At 42.4% G+C, this 6,434-nt stretch overlaps 1 pseudogene; it reads left to right on the top strand.

Annotated features, from left to right (window-relative positions):
* Positions 1–4,698: 4,698 nt before the first annotated feature.
* Positions 4,699–5,008, top strand: LOC119627233 (small ribosomal subunit protein eS26 pseudogene; annotated as a pseudogene).
* Positions 5,009–6,434: the final 1,426 nt, after the last annotated feature.

Below are 6,434 nucleotides of genomic sequence, written 5' to 3'. Positions count from 1 at the left end.
AGAACATTCACCTACATTATCACAATACTGTCATCACATCTAAGCAAAAGATAACCTAATTTCAATATTGTTATCTTCTATATGGTCCATATTCAAATTTTCCCAATGAAGGATTCCCTGAGCACCAGATCTTTTCTTGCTCAGGCTGGACACAGGTGGCAGGAAGAGGGCAGTGCAAGGCAAGTTACTGACTATGACAAAGCCCCGGGAAGCCGGGTCCCATTTTGCTGACTCTTACAGCATTACTTTCCTAATAAATAATACTGTTAATTGTTAAGAGTAATCAAACGTCTGGCTTCAGTGGTTGTGAATGTGATTTGTACTTCCAGCAAACCCATCAGAAGAAATCAAATCCGAGTTATTTATCAGTAAGAAATAAACTGAGGCTGAGCACAGTGGCTCATGCCTGTAATCCCAGCACTTTGGGAGGCAGAGGCAGGTGGATCACTTGAGGTCAGGAGTTCGAGACCAACCTGGCCAACATGGTGAAATCCCGTCTCTATTAAAAATACAAAAATTAGCTGGGTGTGGTGGTGCATTCCTGTAGTCCCAGCTACTCAGGAGAATGGCTTGAATCTGAGAGACGGAGAATAACTTGAACCTGGGAGACAGAGGTTGCAGTGAACCAAGATGGCGCCACCGCACTCCAGCCTGGACGACAGAGCGAGGCTCCATCTCAGAAAAGAGAGAAAGAAAGAAAAAAAGAAATAAACTGAACACTAAAATTTGCATTTAATCCCTGAACTGACATTCCCTAAATGGATACCTTCTCCAGGCTTTGAAGAATTCTGACATATAAACCATTATTGTATTTTTGGAGTGGTAGAACCTTATTTATCAGGTCACTTTTCATCTCCATCAAAGCCCACGTAAGGAGCTGAGCCCTTAGAGATGGAAGAAACGTTTTACTCTGGGAAAAAAATAAAACGGAAATTATACTTTTAAAAAATCATTGTTGTTTTAGATTTGGGGATATTTGGGACATTTCTCTTTTCAAAATTTATAGTTTAGTGTGATTTCTTGTTCTGTTTAAATATTCACTTTTGTACCTAATTTTACATTTGTAATCTTATAATCTCTTTCTAAAGAGAGCCTCAAAACTATACAAGCATCAGGCTACTCCAAACTGAAACCAGGATCTACCCTGGGGCAGGTTTCACGGTCAATTTTATGGGATTTGGTCCCTTTTATGTAGAATTTGGTTTGGGTTTTAAAGATGTTAATGCCCCAGGGTCTGGGGGGAGGTGCCCAGATTGTGCCTTTGGGAGTGATGGGGGGACAGTACCTATCAGCAGGACTCTGGAGCTTCATGTCAGCTTCCTGACAGCAGGCCAGACTCTCCTGAGATGTTTGTGTGACAGTCGTTCTCCATCACATGTGTTTGGTTCTTTTAATCCTCGTGGGTTCACTATCTTTTCCCATCACACTGTTTGCTGCTGACCACACCAACAATGGCTGTTCTCTGTAAACTCAGGACTCTGATTTCTCTTGAAAGTAGCAATCCACTGGGTTTTCTCGCAGTCGAACATTTTGGGTCAGCTGTGGGAACTAAAGTCTTTACGGCTCACAGACAAAATGTCATTGAACAAAGAAGACTGGCGTGCTGCCATCAGAGCTTCAACTAGAATGGGAAATAAAGATAAAGTGCCAGCTTCACATGGCCTGCCATTGCTGTGGTCTCTATCTGGGAAGCTAATATCCGTATTGATTAGCCCTCAAGAGAGACATCATCTACAAACTGACCCCTGGCAGGGGGCAGCAGACTAACATTTGTGCTTACTTCAATAACAGATCCTGTTTCTGGGAACCCACATGGGCAGCTGTTGCCATGACAACACATCATGCAAGTCACCAGTTTCCTCTGTAATTTTCTTGAGAAGATAGTGACTATTTTTTTTTTTTCTTCTTTGAGACAGAGTCTCACTCTGTGGCCCAGGCTGGAGTGTGGTGCCATGATCTTGGCTCACTACAACCTCTGCCTCCCAGTTCAAGCAATTCTCCTGCCTCAGTCTCCCAAATAGCTGGGATTACAGGTGCATGCCACCATGCCCAGCTAATTTTTGTATTTTTAGTAGAGATGGGGTTTCACCATGTTGGCCAGGCTGGTCTCAAACTCCTGACCTCAGGTGATCCACCGCCTCAGCCTCCCAAAGTGCTGGGATTATAGGCGTGAGCCACTGCACCTGGCCATGACCACTTCTCAGTCCTACCTAGGAACTTGAGTTTTGCCTACAAGACCATTAATGTCAGCCCAAAACTCAAATACAGTAGGTCTGTCAGTACTAGGAAATGTTGCATAGATTTAGGTTGCAAACTATACAAAATAAGTTTAAAGACATGTGAAACCACGATAATGCAGAAATGGTTTAAAAATTGATTATTGGAGGAAAGTTATCTTATTTTAATAAGGAAGTACTTATACTATAAAAGAACTATAGGCTGGGCGCGGTGGCTCGTGCCTGTAATCTCAACACTTTGGGAGACTGAGCTGGGGAGATCCCCTGAGGCCAGGAGTTCGAGACCAGCCTGGCCAACATGGTGAAACCTTGTCTCTACTAAAAATACAAAAATTAGCTGGGCGTGGTGGTATGTGCCTGTAATCCCAGCTATTCAGGAAGCTGAGCCAGGAGAACTGCTTGAACCCTGGAGGCGGAGGTTGCTGCAAGCCGAGATCACAGCACTGCACTCCAGCCTGGGTGACAGAGTGAGATTCTGTCTTCAAAAAAAAAAAAAAAAACCTGTGTATGTGTACAAATTATGTTTCCTGACATAAATGAGAAATAATGAAAACTGATTGATATTTTAAAATTCAGCTGCATCACTAGAGATCCTTAATGTCCTATCCCTGCTCCTAATTACTGTGATATGCCTGTCAGATCAGGGTTAGGATTCAGGGAGAGCGGCTCCAGGCTAGCGCAGGACAGGGGTTTATAAATCTTTTCTGGTAGCGTACATGGAGCAAGCTGAGACTTGAAAAACACTTCTGCCTTAGGCGTTAGAATTATGACTGCCCTCTGAAGAAGCCCATGTGAACTTCCTGGAAGGTGACAGACATGTGGCCTAATCATTCCTGTTACCTCAGCTCAGCTGATAGCCAGCCAACCTCCAGTCATGATGGTGAGGCCATCCTGTGGCCAGTCAACCCTCCAGGTGGCCACACATGGGTGAGTGGAATCAGCTGAAGAACAGGAGAACCACCCACCTGACCACATCGTCAGACATGTAAAAACAAAAGCAGATAACTAATGAAAACAAAAAATCTGTCTCATCAGGTATATAGAGTCATGCATGGCTTAACATTGGAAATAGGCTTAACATTGGAAATGTGTCACTGGGCAATTTCACCATTGGGCAAGCATTACGGAGCGTGCTTATACAAACCTAGATAGTACAGCCTACTACACACCTGGGCTATATGGTATAGCTGATTGTTTCTGGGCTACAAACTTTTACAGCATGTGACCATACTGAATACCGTAGGCAATTGCAACCCAGTAGTATTTGTGGATCTAAATATATCTAAACATAGAGAAGGTGCAATAAAAATACAATATTATAATCTTATGGGACTGCCGTTTTCTATGCAGACCGTCCTATTAGAGGCGCATTGTGGATGGAAATGTCATAGGCACTGCAGGACTGCACTTGATAATACTGCCTTTATTATTATAAATGCACTGTGCTTTTTCTCTTTTTTGATGGGGATATTTTGAGATGAGTTTTTCAGAATTCCAGTACTCATGGAGCACAAACTATAACAGTATTATAAACAGAACTGAGGGGGCCACATGTAGGCAGACTCCTCGAATACTGATCTTAATGAGGATAGAACAGAATTCGTTGTCTGCCACTATAAAAAGAATATTGAGGACAACTGGTAACTAAATATGATGAACTCAAAGAGTATTTGAGGTTATTTTTGCTCAAGAAAATTTGAAATGTCTTGAAATCATATAAGAGGTTTTCTCAAATTTGACAGATCTGTACAAAATGCTGCAAAACCAAAAGAAGGATTTTTTCAGCTATAGAAACAAAACAGCCAGGCATGGTGGCTAACCCCTATAATCCTAGCACTTTGGGGGATCCAGGTGAGAAGATCACTGTAGCTGGGGAGCTTGAGACCAGCCTGGGCAACATAGTGAGATCTCGCCTCTACTAAAAGGGGGAAAAAAAGGGGGCTGGGCACAGTGGCTCATGCCTGTAATCCCAGCACTTTGGGAGGCTGAGGTGTGAGGATCACCTGAGGTCAGGAGTTCAAGACCAGCCTGACCAACATGGTGAAACTCCATCTCTACTAAAAATACAAAAATTAGCCGGGCACGGTGGCGTGCACCTGTAGTCCCAGCTACTCGGGAGGCTGAGGCGGAGAATCACTTGAACCCGGGAGGTGGAGATTGCAGTGAGCTGAGATCATGCCACTGCACTACAGCCTGGGCAACAAGAACGAAACTCCATCTCAAAAAAAGGAAAAGGAAAAAAAAGAAAAAAAAAAAAAACAAATGTTGATCAACTACAGAAGAGAAAACATTGGATTATTTCTGCAATAAGATTACAGGATATCTGTAACGCTAATACAAAAGCACTGTCTCATGAAGAGGACATCAAAGAAACTGCATCCCAAAAAGCAAGAGAAAAAATACCATAGAGATGTGTCAGGCCAATAATAAAACAATTGTTTTTAGGGTCCTTTCTTCCAAGATGACAAAGGAAAGAAGAAACAATGGTGGTGCCAAAAAGGGTCACGACCATGTGCAGCCTACGGATAAGGCTATTAGGTTCATCATTCAAAACACAGCAGAAGCTGCAGCTGTTAGGGACATTTCTGAAGAGCGTCTTTGATGCCTATGTGCTTCCCAAGCTCTATATGAGGCTGTGTTACTGTGTGAGTTGTGCCATTCACAGCAAGGTAGTCAGGAATCGATCTCTTGAAGCCCATGAGGACTGAACACTCCCACCTCGATTTAGACCTGCAGGTGCTGCCTCATTACCTCCACCAAAGCTCATGTAAGGAGCTGAGTCCTTAGAGACTGAAGAAACATTATTCTCTGGGAAAAAAGAAAATGGCAAGTATACTTTAAAATATTATTGTTGTTTTAGATTTGGGGATATTTAGGATATTTGACACCTTTTCAAAATTTGTAGTTTGGTATGATTTCTTGTTCTGTTTACATGTTCACTTCTGTACTTAATTTTGCATTTGTAATCTTATGTTGTTTTTCTTAAAGAGAACCCTCAAAATTATGTAAGCATCAAGCTACCCCAAACCTAAATCTGGATCTGCCCCTGGTCAGGTTTCAATGCTGGTTTTATGGGAATCACTTGATATGGACTCAAAAATGTCATCAATGATTTCCTTTCTTTCCATCCCTCTGAAATCTGTGATGTCAGCATCACCCTAATGCTGCTTTTTTGACAGTGACAATGGAGCTGACTTCCTCCACGGAACAGTAGGAGTTCCAAGCTTCCACCTGTACTCTGTGCCATCCAGAAGGAAAGGGACAGCTGGTTTCTCATTGTTGTCTCAGAAGAACTAGAAAGCTCAAACAGAAGCTCCCGTCACTAATGTGATTCCTAAATCAGCCACACTCCCCTTCCTGAACGCTGATTGGCTGAGGTTTGATTACCTGAAGAACTTAATGGTAGCAGTGTGGATGGAATTACTAGAATGGGGTTAACCGTCTCCCCAAGTGTCCTGGCTGGTACACAGTAAAGGTGAAAAGAGTGCTTGGAAGACAACCACAATGTCCACTGGAGGGAAGACATGAGCACACCTTAGATATGCTATGGACTAAATTCTACATCAAGTATCAGTCATCTAGGAGACAAAGATAAACAAGAACTCGATACCTCCCAGGTCCTCCTCATTGAGACAGTCTCTTCATTTTAAGACACTGTTTTGGTTTGAGATATTTGATTCTAATACTACTACAAAATGAATTTAGAAACTACAATATATCTCACTTTTAAAGTCTCTACTCATTTGGCAAACAAACAATATATGCCTACTGCATACTCTTCATGGCATGGGCTCCAAAATGAAATTTTTGACATCATGAGTTAAAAAGCTTATTGAGGCTGGTGTAGTGGCTTATGCCTGTAGTCCCAGCACTTTGGGAGGCTGAGGAGGGCGGATCACTTGAGGTCAGGAGTTCTAGCCTGGCCAACATGGTTAAACTCCATCTTTACTGAAAAGAGAAAAATTAGCTGGGTGTGATGGCGTACGCCTCTAATCCCAGCTACTGTGGAGGCTGAGGCAGGAGAATTGCTTGAACCCGAGAGGTGGAGGTTACAGTGAGCCAAAATTGTGCCACTGCACTCCAGCCTAGGTGACAGAGTGAGACTCCATCTCAAAAATAAAATAAAAAAAAAAAAGCTTATTGAGACATCTTAAGTGAAAAATTAAAATAATAAAATGTTTGAATAACTGAAACAAA

The sequence above is a fragment of the Chlorocebus sabaeus genome, chromosome 14 (genome assembly GCF_047675955.1).
Source record: "Chlorocebus sabaeus isolate Y175 chromosome 14, mChlSab1.0.hap1, whole genome shotgun sequence".
Lineage (NCBI taxonomy): Eukaryota > Metazoa > Chordata > Mammalia > Primates > Cercopithecidae > Chlorocebus > Chlorocebus sabaeus.
Note: the sequence above shows the minus strand (reverse complement) of the source record. Positions and strands in the feature narration are given on the sequence as shown.